The sequence below is a fragment of the Oryx dammah genome, unplaced genomic scaffold (assembly GCF_014754425.2).
Source record: "Oryx dammah isolate SB20612 unplaced genomic scaffold, SCBI_Odam_1.1 HiC_scaffold_10, whole genome shotgun sequence".
NCBI classification, from domain to species: domain Eukaryota; kingdom Metazoa; phylum Chordata; class Mammalia; order Artiodactyla; family Bovidae; genus Oryx; species Oryx dammah.
Genome location: NW_024070194.1, coordinates 19127624 through 19154877, shown reverse-complemented (window position 1 = coordinate 19154877; position 27254 = coordinate 19127624). Strand labels below are relative to the sequence as shown.

The window sequence follows — 27254 nt, the reverse complement described above, 5'->3', positions numbered from 1 at the left end:
CCAATCCACATGCCAAATGCAGCTTGCTAAAGTAAACACCCTGAGGACACTGAGATCAAAATGGCTTCTTTTTAAAAAAGGCTACTTCTTAATTCAATCCTTTGTTTAGGTTGAAAACAAATATTTTATAACTCAAACTTGCATCTGTATACTATAGAATCAACAGACCTGTTTAAGAACTCTCTGACCACTCTCAGAAAAGATAGTTAGAGGTTGAGCAGGAGCCCTCTCCATTCCATCCAGGACCTAGACAGAAAGGAAAAAGGGCAAAGAGGAAGAAGAGAAACATCAGAAAGACAAGACTTAATATAATCAAAATAAACCTATTCAAAGCAAATTTTTGTGACTGGACAAATTCTTTCTCTCTACCCCGTTACTGCTAATTTCAGTCTAGAAAGAGTTGTAAAAAACATGAGATTACCTACAGCCATAAGTCCAGTGATTTCTTTTAAAGGAAAGCTTATTATAATCACCAAGGAAGCTTTTTCAAAATACAACAGCAATGGTTATACAAGTATGTTCATTTTATTTTTTTTAGTATGTTCATTTTATAATTCACTATCGTTACGACTTGTACGCTTTGCATTGTGTTATACTTTCAGTGACAAATATTAAAAAAAAACAACCAGATATATTTGTTCTGGACAGAGCCCTGAAGGATTCTAATTAAGGTAGCAGATACAGTCTCACAGAGGTTACAAGATTTGCCCTAGGTCACATGTGTAGTTAGCTCCTGACTTAGTCCTTCAAGTCGTTTTCCTACTTGTTCTGCTGTAAAACCATAAATAAGCTAATAATATTAAACTTTAACATTTACTCTCCTACTTAAAAATTATTACAAATGACAACTGCAAAAAACAAACAAGTAAACAAATGGAAACCACAGATGTCCTGGGTTCACAACTGTGAAACACAGGCTAACAGAATGAAAAAAGAGCTAGGCTGAGCATGGCAGGATGAGTGTGCTCCAAGTTCTAGTTGTGACCTTCCCATAAGGTTCTATGAATTGGGGCAGGGTGCAATCTCTCTGCGTGTGCTCAATCACATCTGAATCCTCGTGACCCCATGGCCAGGCTCCTCTGTCTACGGAAATTCCCAGGCAAGAATGCTGGAGTGGGCTGCCATTTCCTCCTCTAGGGGGTCTTCCCGACCCAGGGAGAGAACCCAGGTCTCCCGCACCCCCTGCACTGGCCAGTGGAATTCTTTCCCACTGCGCCACCTGGGGAGCCCTACGATTCCTAAATCACAAAATGAGAGGCTGGATCACTAAGCTAGAACTAAAGAGGATTACAGGTTCCTTCTAAGTTTAAGAAAACTCAAGGACTATTTATCACCCTGGAGTAGGAAATGGCAACCCACTCTAGTATTCCAACATGGAAAATTCTATGGACAGAGAAATCTGGCAGGTTATAGTCCACGGGATCACAAAATCAGACATGACTAAACATGCACACGCAACAACACACACATGGTGGTTTCACTTTAACAAATAATCTCGCTACTCAAATGTTTTAAGTTGCTTTGTAAAATAAGAACCCTAGAATTCCTCGGTCATCTGCCTCATGAAAGTGAAAGTGAAGTCGCTCAGGCGCTTCCGGCTCTGTGTGACCCCATGGACTGCTGATTACCAGGCTCCTCTGACCCCATGGACTGTAGACTACCAGGCTCCTCTGTCCACGGGATTTTCCAGGCAAGAGTACTGGAGTGGGTGCCACTTCCTTCTCCAAACACAAATATCTTCTTCAGCTTGTGTAAAATACAAATCTCCTAGGTTTGTTGTCTAGATGCAAATAATATAGACAATATCCTCACTACTTTGCCACCACCATCACCATGAGACTTTTTCTTCATGAGTAAAACTTTACATTTTGAAATCATTTCAGACTTAAAGAACACAAGATAGTTTTTTAAATGGAAAATATATGTGTAAAGAAGTCCCTCGTAATTTCTTTTTTCATAATTTCTAATCTATTATAATTTGAATACTTTCAATGGATGCATTTGTTCAACCTCCCTTAACAATCACCTACTATGTACCAGGCTCTCTGCTAAACAGATTCCTGCTCCTGAAGTTACTATATGAGAAACAAAAAAATTGTGGAATGGATAATTTAAGTAAGATTTTCATGAATTCCTAGGTCTGGATATTACACTTATACTGCTTTAAAAGTTAAGTTGGCCTTTAAACCACACAGCCTTCAATGTTTCAAGGTAAGGTATTTTAAAAATTGTATTAATACACAGTTAAACATAAACTGTCAAAGACAATTTGCCATGGCACAACTAGTGTACGATCCAACTCTATCCTCCCTACATCATCTCATAAGATTCTTATAAAAACTCTTACATGTTTCCCGTTCCTAAGACCAGGGCTCCCAAGGGAAAATTTATGTAAACCTCCAGTCAAATCACAGAAACTTAGTGCCCTGAAAAGATAAACAAAATGCCTGTTGAGAAGACTTGTCATTTCACCACTGTGAAATTCCTGGTTTGCTCTTTGTAGGTATAATAGATGATTTAAGAGATTAGGGAATATTAACATTAAATCTAAATTTCAATCCTGATATTTTATTAATAGTATAAGAAAAGATAAATTTGTGAAATACAATCTTTACCTCCAAGTCTTTTCATTTTTCTTATATTTCATATTCATAAAAGAACAGATGCAAGATATGTGTAATTTATGAAGCCTCATAATAAAATAAATATTTGTGGGAAAGATGTATGAAATATAAAATTTGAAATCCCTAAACTAACACAGATACATACAGTTGACCCTTGAACAGCTCAGGAGTTAGGTGCTCTGATCCCAGGAGCATTCAAAAATCTGAGTGTAAGTTTACAGTCAGCCCTCCATACTTGTGGTTTTACATTCATAGATTCTACCAACTATGGATGTGTAGCACTGCAGTATGTATTTACTGAAAAAAATCTGCATATAAGTGGATTGGCACAGTCAGACCATGTTGTTCAAAGGTCAATTGTAGTTAATAATTTTAATTGAGCATAATCAGCAGAGTAAGTCAGAGGCTCAACGAGAGTTTTCCCATTTTGTTAGATACCATGATAAGAGGATAAAGTAAAATTTAGAAAAAAAACTACACTATACATCATATTCTAATAGTGAACCACCACGTTCTTTCATTCAGAATAAAGCTTCAGTCAAAAAACAGTGCAAGAGGACTTCCCTGGTGGTCCAGTGGTTAAGCTTCCACACTTTCAAAGCAGGGGGCATGAATCTGATCCCTCGTTGGGAAACTAAGATCCTGCCTGCCGCAAGGCCAAAAAAAATTTCTAGTCTTTTAATCCATGCTGTAATATAGAAATGACACTGAAATGTTGACCAAATCTTACAAAGTAGGAACTAATAATTTTTTAAAAAAATCCCTAAACATAACTTGACAAGATTCTGAGCAACATCAGAGGGCCCCAGGTCCAATACCCTCATGGAACAGACAAAAAAAATTAAGGCCCAAGTAAATAATTTGTCCAAAGCTTCTCAGTAGGAGGGAAGTCTTTCATTTCATGTATGACACTTCTTTCAAAAGAAATACTTCATTTTAAAAGCAGCAGCAAAGTGTGTCATATAATGATAATGAATGTTGCCCTGCCTTAAGAAAGTGTTGGAAAACAACTTTAGAGAACAATGGCTTTCTTTCTCTATTAAGTTAAGTTTCTAACAAGAAACTGTTAAATCATGAAATCTGGGCTCTGAATTACAAAAAGTCCTTAGACCATCATTCTAAGAGTCTGCCAGTGTTTCTTTTTCTCCACTATCTTAGCATACAATCATCCCTCAGTATCCATGAGGGATTGACTCCAGGACCGTCCCCTCAAAATCCACATCCGCAGATGGTCAAGTCCCTCATATAAAATGATGCAGTATTTGCATATAACAGCACATCTGATCCATATACTAGAAATCATCTTTAGATTACCTACAATATCTAACACAATGTAACTGATATGTGAACAGTTGTCAAAACAGTTGTAAATACAAGGTAAATAGTTTCCAGTCCTGAGAAATTCAAGTCTTGCTTTTTAGAACTTTCTGGAATTTGGGGGGAGAATGTTTTCAATCTCCAGCTGATTGAATCTGCAGATGAGGAACCCATGGAAAGGAGAGTAAAATGTATTCAAAGACAGTTTTGTCAGGCCTTTTTTTTTGGGGGGGGGGGGCCTGCTTTATACCCTTATAATTGTCACTTTCTTTTAAAAATCAAACACTGAAGTCCTTAGATCAGCTTTCTAGTTCTGTAGCTACCATTTCATCATAATTGATGACCCAGAATATACTTGGCAAACCTGCAGATAGAATTATTAGATGAATACACTATTATTTTCAAACACAGGTAGAGCATCCAAATTGACTTGGAAAAACCAGAAAAGCATTTCTTCAAAATCAAGAGAGATTGTTTAAAATAATTATAACCCTAAACAATGAAGAAAGAAGTTTTTGATCAAGAAAAGAAATTCAATAGCATAATAAACAGGCTCATCTATATTAGACAACAAAGAAATTTCTGCCCAAGTTGCAAAACTGAGAAAAACAAAATTAAAAATTAACAAGACAAAAATATAGAAAAAAATTAGAATTATTAACTTCAGTGGAATGGTGGTAACCAAGACATGAACCTAGAAATCATAAAGAAAAAGACTGACTGACATGATTCGATAATTAAAATAGTCTATGTGTTGAAGAAACCACAAAGTCAAAAGCCAACTGAGACACCGGGATAATATATCTGCACCATGTGACAAAAAGACCCCAAATACACAAAATTGCTATTTAAAGTTGATAAAGAACTGGCAAAGTTGATAAAGACAGCCAAATGAAACACTGAAGAGGACAAGAAACAAAAATAAATTCTGAGTGCTTTGGGGTTGGGTTTGTAAAACAACTTATGAATTCAGGACTTAACTCTCTTTCGAAAAGAAAAAGAAATTGTTTTATTCAAGAGCTTTACGCTTCTTAGTTTTGCCTGCTTACAAAGCTTTTTAAAAAAGCAAACATCACAGGATTCTGTCAAAGAAATGTCCCCTACTGTATATATATATCTGCAATCTGTCAGGTTTTCCTTGGTTAAATTATATTTGATTTAAGCTATACCTTAAAACTTGAAATTTATCTTTTATAACGCATCATATGTGTAACAAATTACACTATATAAAATTTTTAAATGCACAGTATAAACTTAAAAGGAAAACATCAAAGCTACATTGAACAAACGGTCAAACGAATGAAAAACTAGCTCAAGACTAAAAAATACTCATCAATGATAAAAATAAAAAACATATTCACTACTCACTTTCACTCACAAAAGAAAAAAAAATGCAACTTCACAGGAGAGATCTGGCAGTCACAATCTTAACTCTATGATCAAAGTTAACATCAACAGGGGAAAACCAGACATTTATGTACCTCGTGTTATGATGCGATGTAAAAAAATGTATTAAATATTTTTGTCAAAATGTTAGGCTACAATCTAATCACGTCTTAAACCTTCCAGTTGAGGAAAATACAAGGAACAAGTTAAATGCCACAAAGAAAACAATCAGGCATATTCAGGATGTGGGACAAACAAGAAAAATGCTCAGGTCTCAACAAATCAATGCCTTGGAGGGTGGGGGGAGGTGAGAGAGCAGATAAGAAATGGGAATTGCTTCAGATTTAAAAAAAAAAAAAAGACTACAAAAATAACAAATACAAATACCGTGCATAGCTCTTAATTTCACTCCACTTCGAATAAGTCAGCTGTAGAAGTCATTATAGAAACAACCGGAGAAACAAATACAAACTTAATGTTTGAAACATTAAGGACTTATTGATCATTTTGTGCCCTGTGATAATGGCGTTGCAACAATGTAGGAGAATGTTCTTATTTGTAAGAGACGCATGCTAAAGTATTTAAAGTAATACTAATAAGATGTCTTTATTTTAAAAAGGCTTAACCTAAGAAGTATATTAGTAAGTGTATGGCAACATACTGAATTGTTCATTGAACTATTTCTGGAAGGGTCTTTTGGGAATGTCTGAAAATTTTTTTCATAATAAAACATTTAAAATATCAAAAATCCCACGAAACTGTGATATATCACTATTACGTGTGTGAGCCTGCTTAGTTGTTCAGTTTTGTCCAACTCTTTGCAACCCTTTGGACTGTAGCCTGCCAGGCTCCTCAGTCCATGGGATTCTCCAGGCAAGAATACTGGAGTGGGTTGCCACGCCCTCCTCCAGAGGATCTTCCTCACACAGGGATCAAATCCTTGTCTCCTGCATTGCAGGTGGATTCTTTACCCGCTGAGTCATCAGGGAGGCCTCAATCACTATTACACTAGAAGAAAAAAAGTATAAAATCTACTGTTAACTATAGTAGAACTGTATAAACTGGCAGTTTTCTGAAGAATAATCTAACAAAATAGCAAAAAAGTGATATCCTTAGACCAAACTGAATTATTTTAGGGAATATAAAGTGAAGTGAAGTCGCTCAGTCGTGTCCAACTCTTTGCGACCCCATGGACTGTAGCCCACCAGGCTCCTTTGTCCATGGGATTCTCCAGGCAAGAATACTGGAGTGGGTTGCCATTTACTTCTCCAGGGGATCTTCCCAACCCAGGGATCGAACCCAGGTCTCCCGCATTGCAGGCAGACACTTTAACCTCTGAGCCACCAGGGAAGCATAGTCTAAGAAAAAAATGTGGGGGTGGGGAATAAAAAGCTGTTCAGTTCAGTTCAGTTGCTTAGTCGTGTCCAACTCTTTGCGACCCCATGAATCGCAGCACGCCAGGCCTCCCTGTCCATCACCAACTCCCGGAGTTCACCCAAACACATGTCCATCGAGTCGGTGATGCCATCCAGCCATCTCATCCTCTGTTGTCCCCTTCTCCTCCTGCCCCCAGTCCCTCCCAGCATCAGGGTCTTTTCCAATGAGTCAACTCTTCGCATCGGGTCAGTAGTATACTTTAGAATTGCAAATAAAAAATAAAAACAAACTGGAAATCATCCAAATGCCAAATAACCAGAGAGATTTAAACTTTACTGCGGATTCACTGAAAATGATGACTATGTTGACATGTAGAAAAGTGTATCAATATAATGCCAAATGAAAGACTATAAAAAACTATATGAAAAGACCATATGCATATGATGACTAGGAAGTTATGTTTGTTTGTAATATTTAAACATAACTTTTTAAATGTCATGAAAAAAAAGAAAAGGAAAGGAAAAAATAAAATGTCATGAAGACACACGCTCTTAGAGAAAATATGTGCGATGCAAATACAGAACCAGGAAGAAATGCCTGGGCACAAAGAAGGAAATGCACCTGACCACGGCTGTTGACCACAATTTGAATGAATAGTCATAATTTAATGTCTATAGTCCTACTGTGGACAAAAGTCAACAGAACTATCACTGAAAGGATACAGAAAAGAATATCAGTGGCTTGGATAGTACAGAATCTTCCTCAATTCCTTCCATTAGTCAGATGTTTTTAAAAGACATGGGAAGAAACTAAAAATGGTTCAGAGAAAAATCAAGAGGCAAAAAATAGGATGGAAAACCAGTGATTCTGAAGAAAAGTTTGAAGGAAAAATGAAGAATAACATGATTATAAATCCAAAGAGAGGCTTTTGAATTGAATAGAGACCCTAAAAAAGCAGCTGTGTATCAATGCCCACAGGTGACTGACCAAGAGGCTAGTAAAATCCTCCTGTGCTGTGGTGGTGTTTTCTGCCTATGAGGAATTTCTGGACTGTCTTGGGGCAAAGTTACTGGCATGGGCAAATGAGGGAGACGGGGTGTGTTAAGTCACTAACTATTTGTTTATCCAAGTTCACCTGATCACAGAATCTCCCTAAAGCTTGAATTAATTATCCAAAGTCTGAATTAGTTGTCCACCGTTTCAAAACTCTGCAAGGGCTATCCTGCTCCCACATACTACCTACTCAGCAGCACTCAAGTATCTGAGATCTGGCATCTAGGACCTCAATGCATTTACTCTGCCTTCATCTTCTCACAACTCCTCAACACACCAGCAAACCAGACTTCTTTATCTCATTTCCTAAGTATTCCTTACAATCTACTATGTCCATCATTCCCTTAGTTCTTCTTTCCTTAACTCAGTTCATTCTAGTTTTACGCTTCCATTTACTTAGCAAATTTTAATTTAATACTTCTGTATCATGCCACCTGTTTTAAGTTGAATCTCATCTCCCCAAAGAGATTTATCCTAACCCTCAGTACCACAGAATGTAACCTGATTTGGAATCACTACAGATGCAATTAGTTAAGATGAGGTAGACCCCCAATCCGATATGACTAGTGCCCTTATAAGAGAGAATTTGGATACAGAGGCACAAAGGTAGAATGCTATGTGACAACAGAGACAGAAACTGGAGTGAAGTAGCCGCAAACCAAGAAATGTCAAGAACTGATGGAAGCTAGGAAGAGGTACCAGAGAAGGCAATGGCACCCCACTCCAGTACTCTTGCCTGGAAAATCCCATGGACAGAGGAGCCTGGTAGGCTGCAGTCCATGGGGTCGCTAAGAGTCGGACATGACTGAGCGACTTCACTTTGACTTTTCACTTTCATGCACTAGAGAAGGAAACGGCAACCCACACCAATGTTCTTGCCTGGAGAATCCCAGGGACGGGGGAGCCTGGTGGGCTGACGTTTCTGGGGCCGCACAGCGTCGGACACAACTGAAGCGACTTAGCAGTAGCAGGAAACAAATACACCACCTTTTCTATGAAGCTGTCCCTGATTCTTCAAGTAGAAGTAATCTCTCCTGAGTTCCCATAGCACTCACTAGTTCATTTAAAACACACTTTCCCCTCTTTAATTTATGTTCACATCACTTCCCTAGATGAATTTGTTTCCTAAAAGGCAGAAGCTAACTAATCAACTGTATACAGACCTCAACAGTGGTAGGTAGTCAGCATATACTGACTTTCATAATTAACTTTTTCTCAATACATAATCATTCTGATTGTAAAACTTCTGAATGAGCTATCCTCATATATACTGAAGAGTTACACACAACCTCAGATGAAGATTCATTTTCTTTAGGAAGCGTTCCTAGATCCAAATGTACTTATATTAATTATATCAATATATATTACACTTAGATATGTGCTTGCATGTATATGTACGTTCTACTGATAGCTAATATCCACAATGGAAAAGAATGTTATTGATTTGTAATTGATCTAGTCAAATGCTGGTTTACTTAATATCTTCCTACTTTTACTAGTATTTGGCAGTTAACCTGTGTCTTTGAATTTCTCCAAAATGTTTGAACTTTTAAGTCTGTATTTGATGGAAAGAACACAGCCTTACTTCCATGTAACATTTAAATTTATGGCAAGAGACTTAATCTTTTGACTAATTTCCCTGAGTAAAATCTGATTCACAGGCATCTGATTCACAAATCTGCAACTAGTTATTTCTTCCTGAAAGAAACTGCAGTCTGGTCTTAAGAAAATGTACATAAATGGCACTATGGAACTAATATTCAACAGGTTCAATATCAGTAAAGGAGCTGGTTATTGGCAATTTTTGTTGCCTCTTTGTGTATGGGGGGACTTGCAGCTTATTAATGCTAAATACAACCAATTATCTATTTAAAATATGAATACCCTCTGAATTTGGTGATCATTAACATTATTAAGACTGACATAGTTTTTCTCCCAGGTTTATTGAGATATAGTTGATATACAATATTGTATAGGTTTAAGGCGTACAATGAGATGGATACACATATATATTGAGAAATGGCTATTATAATAAGGTTGGTTAACATATCCATCACCTCACATAATCACCATTTTTTATGTGTATGGTAAAAACATTTAAGATCTATTCTCTTAGCAACTTTCAAATACATAACACAGTACTATTAATTATAGTCACCATGCTGTACATCAGACTCCTAGCACTTATTCACCTTGTAAGTTTATACCTGCTGATCAAATCTCCCCCATTTCCCCATCTCCTGGCTCCTGACAACCACCCTTTTACTCTCTTGTTTCTATGAGTTTGGGTTTTTACCTGACATAGCTAACATTAACTGAGTGTTAATATTCTAACTGAAATAGAATATACAATTCTTCACAAGTTAAAAAAGAAGCAGTTCTAGCCTTTCATTTTGCAGGCTCTCTATATAAAATATAGCTTATCACCAAATTATAAGGCTGCATTTACTCCCTCCAATAAAACCATAGTATTCCCTTTATGTACACATCTATATATACCTCTAGTCATTTATTAATTAACTCAGCAAATGTTTATTGAGCTCCTAGGCAGCCACCTTAAGTCCTTTTTAGAACAAGGTAAGGTAGAAAAAAGATTATAAATTTTTTTAAGTAAATAAATGTGACAGACAACACAGTAAGTAGACATCAGAGCTGAAGGAAAGGAGAGATACAGTCCCAGCCCTTAAGGAACAATCAATTTGGTGAGGAAGGAGAGAAAACTACCTCCATATCTCTCCTTTCTCACCTTGCTGCTCCTGTATTTTATGACCAGGCTTAGTTTCCCAATGTACAGATTTCATTATGTCACTGCATAGCCAAGCACTTTTGATGACTTCCCATTACTTAATCAATTCTAAACTTCTCAGCCTCGAACTGAAGAGGATTCAAAGCCTTCCATGTATAGTATGCAGAGATTAAGAACACAGGCTTTGGAACTGGACTGCCTAGACTCATTCTCTATCAATTGTTAGTTCTATTTCTCAGTTTCCTTATCTACAAAAAGGGGATTTAAAATTAGTGCCTATCTCACAGGGTTATTGTGAGGATTAAATGAAATGCTGCTTGTAAAATGCCTGGCACATTATCTGGCAAATGGTATGCATGCGAAAAATGAGAGCTCCTACTACTATTATTACTGTTATTCAATCTCTACTTCCAGCCTCAACTTTAACAACATTCCTGTGACAATCCTGTTCTCCAACCAAACTAGACTCTTTACTATCTCTTAAACTCCCATCTCTACATTCATGCTTTCCCTCAGCCTGGAAAAAAACTGTCTCATCTTCAAGTGGTAAAATCCTAAACATTTTTGGCAATCCTGCTTAAAAGGCCTTCTCTTTCAGGTACCATCCTCTGATAGCCCAGCTCCATAACACATTATATATACACTCCACATGACACAAATCCTGGCTAGATTTATCCTTGTATTCTGCAGAGTTCTAGCCCAGTGTACAGGATAGGGTTCAATTTGTTGACAAATGAATAAATGCCTATATTTCCTCTCTGTCATCCAAATAAATGCTCTCTTGGAAAACAGCTCCCTATCACAAGTAAAAAGATCTCTTCTGTAGTATTTCATAAAGCTGGTCAGCTAGTTTTCTTTTCTATTACCAATGTGGTAATTTCTATTATAGTATCCAGCACATAGTAGATGCCTAAATATTCAATGATTTGAATTTCATCTCATCTTACTTCAATGATCAATTTATTCATTATGACTAAGAATGATTCAATCTTAAAAACATAATTTAGTTTTTACCTGCCCCCAAACTCATCTGTCAGTTTCTGGCCATCCTGACAATATCTCGGTATGTCCCTTATTAGTTAGGGAGAGGTAATATATAAAACTTTGGTAAAGTCAGAACTAGAAAACCAAATGCCTGTAGGGAGATAAAGTAAATGAACAAAACAAAAGAGTAGTGAAAACTGCAAAGAACTACAGGGAGGAGTTCCACTCCAGCAGATAGTCTAAGGCAGCAGCTAAAATTAAGCAGCCACCTGGAAGCATCTCCTGTAACACTTAGCTCTTGGCCCCTTTCAATCTGAAAATTGAATAAAGTCTACAACTGAGTTGAGCATATTGAGCTTCCACTCTTGCCTAGGAATCATAAATGAACAATAATGCTAAATAATACATAATAGCTAACATTATTGAGCATTTTCTAGATGCCACTCTGTTCTACATGTTATAAGAATTAGCTTACTTAATCCTCACAACAACTCTACTTTCCTTATTTTAAAGATGAGAAAAGCAAGGCACAAAGCGGTTATGCAACGTGTCCAAGGTACACAATTCGCAAACCATGGAGCTGGAAACAGGGCCTTCAACAGATTTCACCAAAAAGAGCTCACAATATGAAGACAGAGTACTATTCAATAAATGATGCTGGGATAATTAACTGTACACCAGAAAAAAATGAAATGACTCTACCTCACAGCACACACACATGTCAATTCCAGATAAGAGGTCTAAACATCAAAGGCAAAAAGATAATATAAAGAATAGCTACTAAATCTTGGGAGAGAAAAAGATAAACTTGATTAAAATTCAAAACTTTTTAACAACTTAAAGAGATACAAAAACATTAGCAGGAGATAAAAACAAACCAGGAAATGATATCTGTAATACATATAATTAACAAAAGGATTAATAATAAAAAAATATGAAGAAATCTTTTGGAAAAGACAACCCAATAGAAAAAAATGACAAAACAGGCCCCAGGAAGGTCTAAACTGTGAAAACCTGGCAAGAACCAGTTGTCACACAGTGGACTCCAAAACAGTAAACCATGGCACCACTGACCAATATAAAATATTCAGGGATCTATGTCATGCTGCAGATACACAGAGCATGGGGAATCCGGCCAGAAAGACAGTGCCAAGACGGTTATTCTTCATCACATAGGAACTGGATGGAAATCAAAAGTTTAATGTCCAACATTCAGACACACAGATCAGGAACTGGCAAGTATCTTCGGTAAAGGGCCAGAAAGTAAATATTTTCAATTTTGTGAGCTATATATTCTCTGTCACAACTACTTAACCTGTCATTGCTAGTATGAAAGCAGACAAAAGCAATATGTAAATGAGTGTGCCGATGTTGCAATAAAACTTTATTTACATAAACAGGTGGTGGGACAGATTTGATGCATGGGCCACAGTCTGCCAAGACCTGACATTGACAGTTACGATTTCCCTACTCTAGGAATACTTTCCCAGTCTACTGACACATGATTTTCTTAAGCAATAAACGACATCACACGTGACAGCTCTGCACTGGCTTCCAAAAGTCTATTATTCTACAAAAAAAAACTTTTTCCTTATTATCTGCAGCAATTCTCACTCATTTTCCTTTCATTCCTTTTTTAAACCTCTTTGACTGCCACCTCAAACTAGAAATCTAAAAAATTCCCCTTCTTGCTCATCACTCACAATGTAATTATATCAACACTTGAAAATTCTAACTCTAGTCAACGTGCCCAGCTTCTGTCTTGGTTCAGGCCCTCATTCCCTCATTACTTCTTTTCTGCTCTCCAATCTACCCTCCCTCCAAAACACATTCATTTATCTCCTAAAAATTAAACCTCATCATAACTCCTCTCCTTGAAAGCCCTGAATGCCTCAGTCCAAACTCCTTAGCAAGGTCCTTCAACCCAGGTTCCAAACAACCTTCCCAATCTCATCTCCAACCACTCTTTCACACACACACACTATGCTGCAGACACGTTAAATTACATTCCCTGAAAATATATGTCCTTACGTGAAAGCTCTTCTCTCTTCTGCATCTGGCAAACTCCTTTATCCTTCAGGACACATCTCAAGTTTCACTTATTTCCAAAGCCTTCCCTAATCCTAGAGCAGAGACTTGCCTAACTGTGTCCTAAGAAACTGAGAGCTCTCCTTTGGCATTTAACATCCTGAATGATCACTGTTTACATGTTCACTTCTCTCATGAGACTGAATATCCAAACTGAAAAGACTCTATCCTGCCTTAAAGATCTATGACTCCTCACAGCCTATCATAATGGCTGATGTAAATAGATGTCTCAGCGAATAGTAAATGTCTGTTGAATGGAAGACATCCTTTGTGGTTCCTTAACCTGGGGCTCACAGATGGGAGTTCACAGACGGAATTCCGGGGGAAGGAGGGGAGGGGCTGTGAACTTGGATAGGAAAAAAAAATTACTTTATTTTCACCAACTTCTAACTGAAGTTACCATTTTATTCAAATATGAATGTAGGCAGTAAGCCACTCTTGTATTAGCAGATCTGTGATTCTGCTACTGTAATCACAGATATCTTTATATGACATTATAGTTATTGCAGAATTATGTTCATTTGAAATAATTATCAGACCCACCACTAGATATAATTTCTTAATTTGCTGATAAAGAAGTATATCTATATTACATCACAATTTGTATATTGCAATAATTGTATTTCAATACAATTGGTTTCTCTATAACCCCATGTATTTTGTTTTATGCAATTAAAAATATTATTCTGAAAGGGATCCATAAGCTTTGCTAGACTACCAACAAAGGTCGATCTAGTCAAAGCTATAGTTTTTCCAGTAGTCATGTACAGAGACAGCTGGACCAAAAGGAAGCCTGAGCACTGAAGAATTGATGCTTTCCACTGTGGTACTGGAGAAGACTCTTTGAGAGTCCCTTTGAGTGCAAGGAGATTAAACCAGTCAATCCTAAAGGAAATCAATCCTAAATATTTATTGGAAAGACTGATGTTGAAGCTCCAATCCTTTGGCCACCTGATGCAAAGAGCCAACTCACTGGAAAAGACCCTGATGCTGGGAAAGACTGAGGGCAGGAGGAGAAGAGGGTGACAGTGGATGAGATGGTTGGATGGCATCATCAACACATTGTACATGAATCTGAGAAACTCTGGGAGATAATGAAGGACAGGGAAGCCTAGAATGCTGCAGTCCATGGCGGGGCAACGCCTGCCTCCAATGTGGGAGACCTGGGTTCAATCCCTGGGTCGGGAAGATCCCCTGGAGAAGGAAATGGTAACCCACTCCAGTATTCTTGCCTGGAGAATCCCATGGACGGAGAAGCCTGGTAGGCTACAGTCCACAGAGTCGCAAAGAGTCCGACCCGACTGAGCGACTTCACTTACTTTCACTTAGTGACTGAACAACAACAAAGGGGCCCATGGTACAGACAAGATTAGGCTTTCCTGCATTAGAAAGACCCAAAACAAATGAATCATGTTGCTGAATAAGGACACTGAACATATATTAAATATATCATTGCTATGAACATCTTCATAACCTTTTTGTTGAAAGTCTCTTTTGATTATATGGGGGCCCTGGGACAACTATAACAAAACTGAGAATTCTCTCATAGCCCATGGGGACTTTGAACTCCTCTATCATGATAGAACGTCAATTACAGTCATGATAGAGATCCATTGTTCACTGTTACCTTTTAGGCTTTTTGTATCCCTTTGCTGTACAGTAAACACCTAGAAGAGAAGGAGCATTTAAGACTCTACATAAAGATAGAAGTCAAAAAGATTCTGAAGATAACTTCTTTGCACAAACAGAAGTACACTAGAAATTATCAAATAGCTAGTTATCTATTCTTTCCTATCTTCCTCAGTTTTTGTACTGACAAACTCAATACAAAAAGTACTTAGTAGTTCTTTGATATATGCTGCCATACTTAATACTTTTCGCCCACCTGGGAAATTCCTCTAAGGCAGTCGTATTGAATAGGAGGCAACAGGCCTGAGTTCTAGTACTACTACTGCCATTTACTGGTTAGATCTTGAGAAGTCAACTTTACTTTCCTGTGTCTCAGCTAAAATCACTACATAATCTGAAATCATTACATGATCTAAAGTCTTTGCAGTTTTCACACATTTAATCCTTTACCATTCTCACGGCTTCAATAACGCCTTTCTGATGACCTCCCCAGGTGACACTGCTCTTAAAAAACAGTGGGCTGTCCCCTTCCTGGGAAGACACCTTGGGTCACCGCCCACAAACAGCCAAGTCCCTCCTTTTAAAGACACACACACAAACTCCCTAAGTTGATGGAGGCTCTCTTCTTGCCAACCAGTTCCACTCTGCATTCTTCTGCTGGCCAGCTCCTACACCCAAACCTCAATCCCCCTTCTCTCTCTTCTTCATCAAAGCATTACTTTTTCTGTTCCTCTTGCCAATACGGAGTGCAGGATCCTGGGGGCACATATGTCCTCAGTCCCTTGGGAGTTACACGGACTTGCCCCGCAACACTAACGATTAGACCAGTCTGATATTCACCTCTGTACCGAAAAGGCCCCCATTTCCAATCAACCCTTTCACCACCCCCCGCCCCCCGCAAAGAACTGTCCCAGCCCTGACAGCCTGGGCTCAAATCCCACGCCCCTCCGCGCCCTGCCGGCCTGGGGTCCTGAACATGGACCACGACCTAACCCAGCTCCAGTTCCTGCTCCCCAAGCCCCACGGATCGCGATCCCGATCCCGTTTGGACCCAGCGACCCTTCTCGGAGACCCCGGCCACGACCCCACGTCCGACTCCCTCCAGTTCCTCAGGCCTGGAGCGCCACCCCGTGCAGACCCCGGCCGGCTCAGCACTCCCTCAGCTCCCGGACACCGAGTCCCGCACCCTCCCCACCACTGCCGGGCCCCCAGCAGTCCCCAGCGCCCGCGCCCGCAGGCCCCGGGCCCGCTCCCCAACATGGCGACGGGGACACGAGCGCGGCGGGCGGGCGGGGCGGCTACGGGCCGGGACCGCACAGGGGCCGTGCTCCACGGTCCGCCGGCGCCATTTTCCCGCGCCGGGCCCGGGCGGCGCCTCCTTCCCGCGGAGCCAGCCGGGCCGGCACCGCGGACGCCCGGCGGGCCCACCCCTTACGGGCCCGCGTCGCCGTCAGCTCACCTGAGAGCGGCCCCAGCCCTCCCGGGCGGGCCTCGGAGCACCGGCCCGGGCCGTGCGTGCCCGCGGCCCTCCGTGTGTCTGTCGGTCCGTCCTCGCGTGCGCCCGTCTATCCGGCCGTCGGCGCCCGGCCGCCCGCAGCCCGACCCGGCTGGGCCTCAGGGAGCCGGCGGGGAGGGGGATGGGCCGGACCGGGTCGGGGAGGGAGGGGGAGGGAGGGAGAGAGGGTGGGAGCGCGGGAGAGGGCGGGGTAGGGCGGGGGCGGGGCCTTGGCCACGTGACCAAACGTCCCCGAGAGCGCGGGCCCGAGCGCGCGCCAGCTCTGTTGGGTGCAGAGCTTGGAGCCGGGATATGATATTGTCTCCTGGCGCTGTAATATTCCCAGTGGCTGCTGCCCCCATCTTGGAGTCACTGCGCAGCCATATGGAAACCCTCTAAGCTGAGTGTTCTTGGGCAAGTCAACTCTCCAAGCCTCAGTTTATGTACCTGAGATATGGATATAATAATAATAGTCTTTGCAAAGAGGAAATGAGGGAAAGCGTGGAAAGCCCTTGGCACAGTGCCTGACACATAGTATCTAATAACGCTAATGATGATAAAGATCATCTTTAGCCTTTATTACTGATGTCTGCCTGTAAGTCCCATCACTGTGACCCTAGCAAACTCAATGGGTACAAGGGAGTGTGGCCCTTTCCCCCTCTTCCCAAATGTAGGGAGGCCTCCCGAGCACTGGGCTTGATGCCTGTCCTAAAGGCCTGGATTCAGATCTGGCTTTCACTCTTGATAGCTGTGTAATTTTCCTTTGCCTCAACTTCAACTTCCTCATCTGTGAAATGGGAGTTAAGGGTCTATTACAAGCATCATGTTAGATAGATAAACGGGATTTTTAGCTGATTGTACAGCTCAGGCATATTGGTCTCATCTAAGAAAAGACAGAGTCATTTCATTCTACCAATATATTTATTGAGCACACACCATGTGCTTGGAGTGGTGCAGTAGCCCTCTAAGGCCAGTCTACATTCTCCCTGGCTCCCCGCCAACCTATTCTCCACCCCGCTGTCAGAGCAATATTTCTAAGTCAGAAATCTGATCATGTCTCTCCTCTATTTAAAACTATTTGATGGTTCATATTGCTCTTATGACAAAGGGCAAATAGATGTCTCACTCTTGCCCGTCCCACATCACCAGGCTTATCTCCTAGCACTCTTTAACTCTCTCTAGACTTTAAGTACATTGATCTTCACATTCTGTACTTCCTTCCTTCTTAGGATCCTTGCCCATGCTCATCGGTCCATCTGGTGTGCTCCCCCTCCTCATTAGATAATTTGTCAGCCTTCAGATCCCTGCTCAAACATCACTACCCCAGGGACAACTTCTCTGAGGATTCTTTAGGCAAGTTCTCTTCCTTGTCCTCAATAGGACTCACTAGGTTGTTTATCACCTGTCTTCTCAAGGCTGTGGACCTCATTAGGAAGGAGAGTTTATCCATCTTGTTTACCGCCGTTTTCTCAGCACATAGCACAGGGCCTGGCACAGAGCATATGTTCAGTAAATATTTGTTGTGTGTGAATCCTGAGAATGGTGGTGGACCCTAAAGGGCAGAGAAAAATAAAGAGAACCACAGGCAGCCAAAAGGGCACCTCCGACACTTGAGCCCAAGAGATTAACACCAAGAGGATTTACAAGAACCTTGAAAAAAAATTTTAAGCTTTTTCTTCTTTTAGAAAATGGAGCATGATTTACATACAGGAAAATGCAAACATCTTAAGTGTACACCTAATACATTTTTACCTACATTCCCGTTTACCACCACAGTTATCACTTTAACTTCAAAAAGTTAAATATAGAATTACCATCAGATCCAGAAATACTACTTCTGGATATTTACCCCAGGAAAGTAGAAGCAGGGACTTAAACAGATATTTGTATACTCATGTTCATAGCAGCATTGTTCACTATAGCCAAAAGGTAGAAGCAGGCTGTATATCTGTCAGATGAATGGATAAACAAAATGGTGGCATATACATACAATGTAACATTAGCCTTAAAAAGGAAGGAAATTCTGGCACATGCTATAACATTGCAGACATTGAGGACATTATGCTAAGTGAGATACTGCTGCTACTGCTGCTAAGTTGCTTCAGTCGTGTCCGACTCTGCGACCCCAGAGACAGCAGCCCAGGAATCACATAGTAGTTGATCTTTTGTGACTGACTTATCTCACTTATCTCACTACGGAGAGGGCAATGACACCCCACTCCAGTACTCTTGCCTGGAAAATCCCATGGGCGGAGGAGCCTGGTAGGCTGCAGTTCATGGGGTTGATAGGAATCGGACAGGACTGAGTGACTTCACTTTCACTTTTCACTTTCATGCATTGGAGAGGGAAATGGCAACCCACTCCAGTGTTCTTGCCTGGAGAATGCCAGGGACGGGGGAGCCTGGTGGGTTACAGACCATGGGCTCGCAAAGAGTCGGACTCAACTGAGTGACTTTCAGTTCAGTCCAGTTCATTTGCTCAGTTGTGTCCGACTCTCTGCGACCCCAGGGACTGCAGCATGCCAGGCTTCCCTGTCCATCACCAACCCCCGGAGCTTACTCAAACTCGTGTCCATAGGGTCGATGATGCCATCCAACCATCTCATCCTTTGTCGTCCCCTTCTCCTCTTGCCTTCAATCTTTCCCAGCATCAGGGTCTTTTCCAATGAGTCGGTTCTTCACATCAGATGGCCAAAGTATTGGAGTTTCAGCTTCAGCATTAGTCCTTCCAATGAATATTCGGGACTGATTTCTTTTAGGATGAACTAGTTGGATCTCCTTGCTATCCAAGGGACTCTCAAGAGTCTTCTCCAACACCACAGTTCAAAAGCATCACTTCACTTCCACTTCACTTCAAAATGAATTAGTAGACACAAAATGTTTAGAAGAGTGACTAGCACTTACGATAGCCTCAATAAGCAACAGACTACCTGAGGCCGCTGAAGAGGTTATCAGGCTGTTTCACAGAATTCTTTGAGCAAGAAACGCAGTCCTGAGACATCCAGGACTGTTCTGGATTCAGATTTAGATAAAAAGAAAGTGTTAGATGCTCAGTCATGTCCAATTCTTTGTGACCCATGGACTGTATGTTGGCTGCTGGGCTCCTCTGTCCATGGAATTCTCCAGCCAAGAATACTGAAGTGGATTGCCATTTCCTTTTCCAGGGGATCTTCCTGACCCAGGGATCAAAACTGGGTCTCCTGCACTGCAGACAGATTCTTTACTGTTTGATCCACCAAGGAAGTCCAATAGATAAAGAGAAAGCAAATCAATTATTCTTTGATGTGAACAATTTGGCCTTTTTTTTAAATTGGAGGATAGTTGTTTTACAATGTTGTGTTAGCTTCTGCTGTACAACTACATGAATCGGCTATAAGTATACATATCTGCCCTCCCTTTTGAGCCTCCCTCCCACCCCACCATCCCACCCATCTAGGTCACCACAGAGCCCAGAGCTGAGCTCCCTTTGTTATACAGCAGCTTCCCACCAGGTATCTATTTTACACTTTGTAGTGTATATATGTCCGTGCTAATCTCTCAGTTTGTCCCATTCTCTCCTTCCCACTCTGTGACCACAAGTCTGTTCTTTATGTCTGCATCTCTATTTTTCCCCTGCAAATAAGTTCATCAGTACCATTTTATTAGATTCCATATATATGTGTTAGGGCTTCCCTCGTAGCTCAGTCAAGAATCTGCCTGCAATGCAAGAGACTTGGGTTCAATTCCTGGGTCAGAAAGGTACCCTGGAGAAGAAAATGGCAACCCACTCCAGTATTCTTGCCTGGAGAATTCCATGGACAGAGGAGCCCAGCAGGCTACATAGTCCATGGAGTCGCAAGGATCGGACATGACTTAGCGGCCAAACCACAACTACCACATATATATGTATTAACGTAGGATATTTGTTTTTCTCTTTCTGACTTACTTTGATCGGCATTTTCTGAACATTATTTTCATGTTTGTCCAATGGGCTTAAGCTTTGCAGTGGTAAGACTGATGGTGAACACTAGAACCATGTCTTTAAGAACAACATCAAACAGGAAAAAAAAAAAAAGAAGACTAAAGCCTACTAGAGAGCATCAACATGCTACTGTCTGTGGGATTCATCACGATGGTGCCAAATGGCAAGGTTATCCCATTTGGTTAGGCAAGTTGTGTCTTACTGGAGGACATCACATGTAAGTGGATGCCGCTCGCTGGTACACACTGTAAAGTATACCTTTATTGTGGTAATTTACCAGTAGATGGCAGTAATGTGCCTTAGTATTACAAAATCAGTTCAGTTTTCAGACAATAGGAAATAAAGTGTCTTGAAGAGGGATAAAAATTATGAAAAATAGAATACACAGTCGAAAAAAATGAAAGAGTATCAAGAAGAGACCAAAAAAAAAGGAGAAATATTCTAGGGCTTATAAAACCTGATTTCAAAAATATTCTGAATATTTTAAACATTATATTAGCATATAACATAAAGACATGAAAATACACAACTCATAAGTGTAATGATGATTTTTCACAAAATGAACACACATATCCAGTTCAGTTCAGTCGCTCAGTCGTGTCTGACTCTTTGCAACCCCATGGACTGCAGCTTGCCAGGCCTCCCTGTCCATCACCAATTCCTGGAGTTTACCCAAACTTTTGTCCATTGAGTCAGTGATGCCATCCAACCACCTCATCCTCTGTTGTCCCCTTCTCCTCCCGCCTTCAATCTTTCCCAGCATCAGGGTCTTTTCCAATGAGTCAGTTCTATGCATCAGGTGGCCAAAGTATTGGAGTTTCAGCTTCAACATCAGTCCTTCCAATGAACACTCAGGACTGATCTCCTTTAGGATGGACTGGTTGGATCTCCTTGCTGTCCAAGGGACTCTCAAAAGTCTTCTTCAACACTGCAATTCAAAAGCATCAATTCTTCAGTGCTCAGCTTTCTTTATAGTCCAACTCTCACACCCATACGTGACTACTAGAAAAACCATAGCTTTGATTAGATGGACCTTTGTTGGCCTAGTAATATCTCTGCTTTTTAATATGCTGTCTAGATTGGTCATAACTTTCCTTCCAAGGAGTAAGCGTCTTTTAATTTCATGGGTGCAGTCACCAACTGCAGTGATTTTGGAGCGCCCCAAAATAAAGTCTGCCACTGTGTCCACTGCTTCCCCATCTATTTCTCATGAAGTGATGGAACCGGATGTCCAACCAACATCCAAATCAAGAAACAGAACGTTCGAGCCCCACAAAAGCTCCTTCTTTCTCCTTTTACACACCTCTGAGGGTAAATAGTTAAATAGTCTAATAGTTAAAGGTAAATAGTAATAGGTAAGTAGTTTAATAGTTAAAGATTAGGTTTATCAGGTATTAAATTTTATGTAAATTGAAGCATATAAAATGTGCTCTTCTGAGTCTGCCTTCTTTTGCTCAATTTTGTGTTTTTGAGATTCTTCTGTATTGTTGCAGGTAGTTGTAGTTGGTTCCATTTCATTGCTATATATAGTTCCTTATTTTAATTTGTCACAATTTATCCATTATACTGATGATGAACATTTCAGTTTTCACTGTAGGTCAACTTTTAATAGTACTACTATGAACTTTCTTGCTTATGTATTTGAGTAAACACATGTATAGTTTTTGCTAGATTTATACCTAGGACTATGATTGCTCGGTCCAGGAGAAATATCAGTTACCTCAGATATGCAGATGACATCATCCTTATGGCAGAAAGTGAAGAGGAACTAAAGAGCCTCTTGATGAAAATGAAAGCGGAGAGTGAAAAAGCTGGCTTAAAACTTAATGTTCAAAAAATGAAGATCATGGCATCCGGTCCCATCACTTCATGGCAAATAGATGGAAAAACAATGGAAACAGTGACAGACTTTTCTTGAGCTCCAAAATCACTGCAGATGGTGACTGTAGCCATGAAATTAAAAGACGCTTGCTCCTTGGAAGGAAAGCTATGACAGACCTAGACAGCATGTTTAAAAGCAGACACTACTTTGCTGACAAAGGTCTGTCTAGTCAAAGCTATTGTTTTTCCAGTAGTCATGTATGCATGTGAGAGTTGGGCCATAAAGAAAGCTAACCACCAAAGAATCGATGCTTTTGAACTGTAGTGTTGGAGAAGACTCTTGAGAGTCTCTTGGACTGCAAGGAGGTCAAACCAGTCAATCCTAAAGGAAATCAGTCCTGAAAATTCACTGGAAGGACTGATGCTGAAGCTGAAACTCCAATACTTTGGCCATCTGATGTGAAGAACTGACTCATTGGAAAAGACTCTGATGCTGGAAAGGATTGAAGGCAAGAGGAGAAGGGGACGACAGAGGATAAGATGGTTGGATGGCATCACCGACTCTATGGACATGAGTTTGAGTAAGCTCTGAGAGTTGGTGATAGACAGGGAAGCCTGGCAAGCTGCAGTCCATGGGGTGGCAAAGAGTTAGACATGACTGAGTGACTGAACTGAAGTGAACTGAAACAGGTCTTAGTTATAGCATGTGGGATCTAGTTCCCTGTGAGGTGAAAAGTCACTCAGTCGTGTTCAACTCTTTGACTCCATGGACTATACAGTCCATGGAATTCTCCAGGCCAGGATACTGGAGTGGGTGGCCTTTCCCTTCTCCAGGGGATCTTCCCAACCCAGGGATCAAACAGGGGTCTTCTGCATTGCAGGCGGATTCTTTACCAACTGAGCTATCAGGGAAGCCGCTAGTTCCCTGACCAGGAATCAAACCCAAGCCCTCTGCATTGGGAGCAGAGTCTTAGCTACTGAACCAATAGGGAAGTCCCCCTTATCATGTATTTGGTTGCAAACATTTTTTTCATTTTGAGAGTTGTCTTTTCACTCTCTTGATAGTGTCCTTTGATGCACAAAAATTTTAAATTTTGATGCAGTTTAGTTTTCCTACTTTTTTCTTCGGTTGTTTGTGCTTTTGTTTGCCACAGATCTAAAATCATGAAGATTTACTTCAGTAAGAGTTTTATAGTTTTAGGTCTTACACTTAGGTCTTTGATCCATTATGAGTTATTTTATGTATATGATGTGAGTTAAGGGTCAAACTTCATTCTTTTGTAAGTCAATATTTAGTTGTATCAGCATAGTTTGTTGAAGAGACTATTCTTTTTCCATTGAATGATCTTGGCATCCTTGTGAAAAGTCAAGATAGATTGATCATAGGTAGATGGGTTTATTTCTAAACTCTCAATTCTATTCCATTGATATATTCATCCTCCTGCCAGTAGCACAGCGTTTTGATTCCTGTAACTTTGTCGTATAGTAAGTTTTGAAGTCAGGAAGCTTCATATCTTAACTAAGATATGAAGGAAATACCTAAAATACCCAACTTAAGAAGCAAATGGTATATCCTAGAGTTATTTTAGGTTGGAGAGAATATTATAAAAATTCTTTAAATTTCCAAGTTTATTTTTTCTTTATTTCATAGTCAGCTAAAGTTAGCTTCTCAGTATGAGGTAAATTTATGCTTTCTATTTTGAACTTCGGTGTTGGAGAAGACTCTTGAGAGTCCCTTGGACTGCAAGGAGATCCAACCAGTCCATCCTAAAGGAGATCAGTCTGGGTGTTCATTGGAAGGACTGATGCTGAAACTGAAACTCCCAATACTTTGGCCACCTCATGCAAAGGGCTGAGTCATTTGAAAAGACCCTGATGATGGGAAAGATTGAGGGCAGGAGGAGAAGGGGACAACAAAGAATGAGATGGTTGGATGGCATCACCGACTCAATGGACACGAGTTTGAGCAAGCTCTGGGAGTTGGTGATGGACAGGGAGGCCTGGTGTGCTGTGGTTCATGGGGTTGCAAAGAGTCGGACATGACTGAGCGACTGAACTGAACTGATGGTAGATCAAGAGAGTAAAATGTGAATAAAGTAAAAATAATTAAGAAAATAATGTCCAGGCAAACCTGTCTGTCTTCCTCATCAGTGTTCCCAGTGCATCAGGCAGTGTATGGCACAGAGTAGACATTTAAGAAAATATTCATGAAATAAAAAATATGATATTTCATATACTGAATGAGGAAGCAGACTTTCTAAGATATCAGAATCTTGCTTTGATAAATAGGAATTGTTCCACTTGACAAATCTTTTATTCAAAGCTGTCCTATCATTTGTATATTTAAAAAATAAAATGACCCCAAGATGCCCATGTAACCCTCCAAAACCTGCTGCATGGAAGGTCCTGTAACATCAGCGTAGGAGAGTTGGTATGACCACGTGTGTTACTCAAGCATTTAAAGATATCAGGGCAAGGATAATCAAAGCTTCACTGGAAACCAGTTAAAATGTTTAATGAACTATGATGAATCATTACAAATTATCAGGTAAATCTATATATCTTGATATTGACATGAAAAAATGTCCATGTTATATAGGTAAGTGAAAAAAAAAAGATGTTGTAGACACTGTGACTAACATAATCCCATTTTTACTTTTAAAAAGAACAATGAGTTGACTTCCCTGGTGGTCCAGTGGTTAAGACTTCAAGCTCCCAATGCAGGCAGCCCAGTTAGATCCCTCATCAGGGAACTAGGTCCAACATGCCACAACTAAGACTCAACGCAGCCAAATAAATAAAATATTATTTTAAAAAAAAATAAATAGAATGATGATGTATGTGATAGCTACAGAAAAAAAGTAGTTGGAGATTTTTGGAGGAGTTGGAGGAATATGTGAGGAAGAGTGAGATTTTTGAAAAGTTGAGATTTTGAGGGCATGGATCATTTATATTATATGCTTATGAAATGTTTGATATTTGAATGACTGTTACATCTGTAATCAGATAAAGTAATAAAGTTTTTTTCAAAGAAGAGAGGGACGTGATCTTTGGTGTCAAACAAACTGCTTTTATATCATGGACCTGCCAGCTATCAGCTGGGTGACCTTGGACAAGTTATTTCATATCTCTGAACCACAATTTTCACATCCATAAAATGGAGAAATTAGTATCAGCCTCATAAGAATGTTGTGCCGACCTTAACAGTTTCATCACATACTTTCATTCTCTCAGTACGTTCTAGAATAGAGGTTGACAAACTATTGTCGTTAGGCCAAATTGGATCCTGTTTTTCTAAAATAAAGTTTTATGGACTACAGCCACAGCCATCTGTTTACCTATTGTCTATGCCTGCTTTTGCACTATAACAGCAAAGATGAGTAATTACTATAAGGACCAGATGGCTTGAAAGACTGAAATATTCATATCTGGCCCTTTGCAGAAAAAGTCTGTTGACTGATCCCTGCTCTAGGAAGAGTACACTGGTGTTCTTTCACCTCTTCACCATGGCATATTTGCTTTTACTGTTCTCTTTGTCTAAAATGACATTCCCACACCCCACATCTAATATTTTCTGTCAATCTTGCTCTTCTCATTATCTGGAGAAAGCTGATCCCATTCCAAAACAGAATAAAATTATCTTTCCTGTTGTACTTCCTCATAGCTTTCCTCCTAGACTGTATCATGATGGCAATTACCCTAATTATCTGGGTCCTTATTTATTTAATGTTTGACTTCCCCTATAGACTGAAAATCCACACACAAAAAATTGTCTGTTTTTTTTTTTCCCAATACTGAATCTCCAGTGCTTAACAAAGTACCTGTAACATAATGGGTAGACAACATTCATGCATGAATGATATAATCTGTAAAATGTATTTATTATCTGATATATACTGTGTAAAGTATGCTTTATAACAAACAGTTTACCTAGTAGATGTTCAAATGGTTAAGAGCATAGATTAGGAATTCAATATCCTGAGACTGAATCCCAATTCTTCCATTTAATACAAGAGGAACATTAAACTAGTTCCTTAACTTCTTTCTGCCATCTGTAAAATGGGAATAATATCAGTACCAACTTCATGAAGTCTGTAATGAAGATTTATAATGTAATTAATATTATCCACATAAAGCATTTAGCATACAGCCTGGTACACAGTAAGTGTTCAATAGAGTCTATCATTATAATTATTGTTATTAATTATTTTTATTAGTTTTAGTCTTGGATGCCTGCTACATGTTAAGTTAGTCGTGTCTGATTCTTTGTGACCCCATGGACTGTAGCCCACCAGGTTCCTCTGTCCATGGGATTCTCCAGGCAAGAAAACTGGAGTGGGTTGCCATGCCTTTCTCTAGGGGAATCTTCCTGACCCAGGGATTGAACTCATGTCTCTTAATCTCCTGCATTAGCAGGTGGGTTTTTTTTTATTATTAGCGCCACCTGGGAAGCAGCCTTGGATAGATGGCAGATATTGTTATGACCTCCACAAAGTTCATTCCAGCTTGCCCTGGAGCCAGAGCTACTGGGATAAGGTGAGCCAAGGTCTCCTCTCTCATTCCCCTCCCAGCACAACGAAACATAAGTCAGAGCCATGGTTAAGCAATATTCTTTCTTTAATTCCCTTTTGCAAATAGAAGCCCCTGAGCTGGTCCCCACCCCCACCCCTACCCCATACCCCGGGGCCCCCCAGATGTAAGGCCCCCACCTTAACCTGATGGGAGGAGGAGAAGAGCCCTCCCCCGCTCGCTTCCCTAGGATGGTCCATTTAA

General features: G+C 40.2%; 1 protein-coding gene across 8 annotated transcripts in view; it reads right to left on the bottom strand.

Annotated features, from left to right (window-relative positions):
* NCOA6 (nuclear receptor coactivator 6) overlaps positions 1-16819 on the bottom strand; it is a 91706-nt gene extending 74887 nt beyond the window's left edge. For 4 of the 8 annotated variants that reach the window (XR_005722279.1, XM_040247480.1, XM_040247485.1 and 1 more), the window contains exons 1-3: positions 15203-16392; positions 2348-2426; positions 169-246 (exon numbers count right to left, since the gene is read on the bottom strand). The gene's annotated coding sequence lies outside the window, so the exon portion shown is untranslated. Of the gene's footprint in view, positions 1-168; positions 247-2347; positions 2535-15202; positions 16393-16663 lie in introns of those variants that run through there. The other 4 variants (XM_040247482.1, XM_040247483.1, XM_040247481.1 and 1 more) reach the window with 4 other exon arrangements.
* Between the last annotated feature and the right edge of the window lie 10435 nt (positions 16820-27254).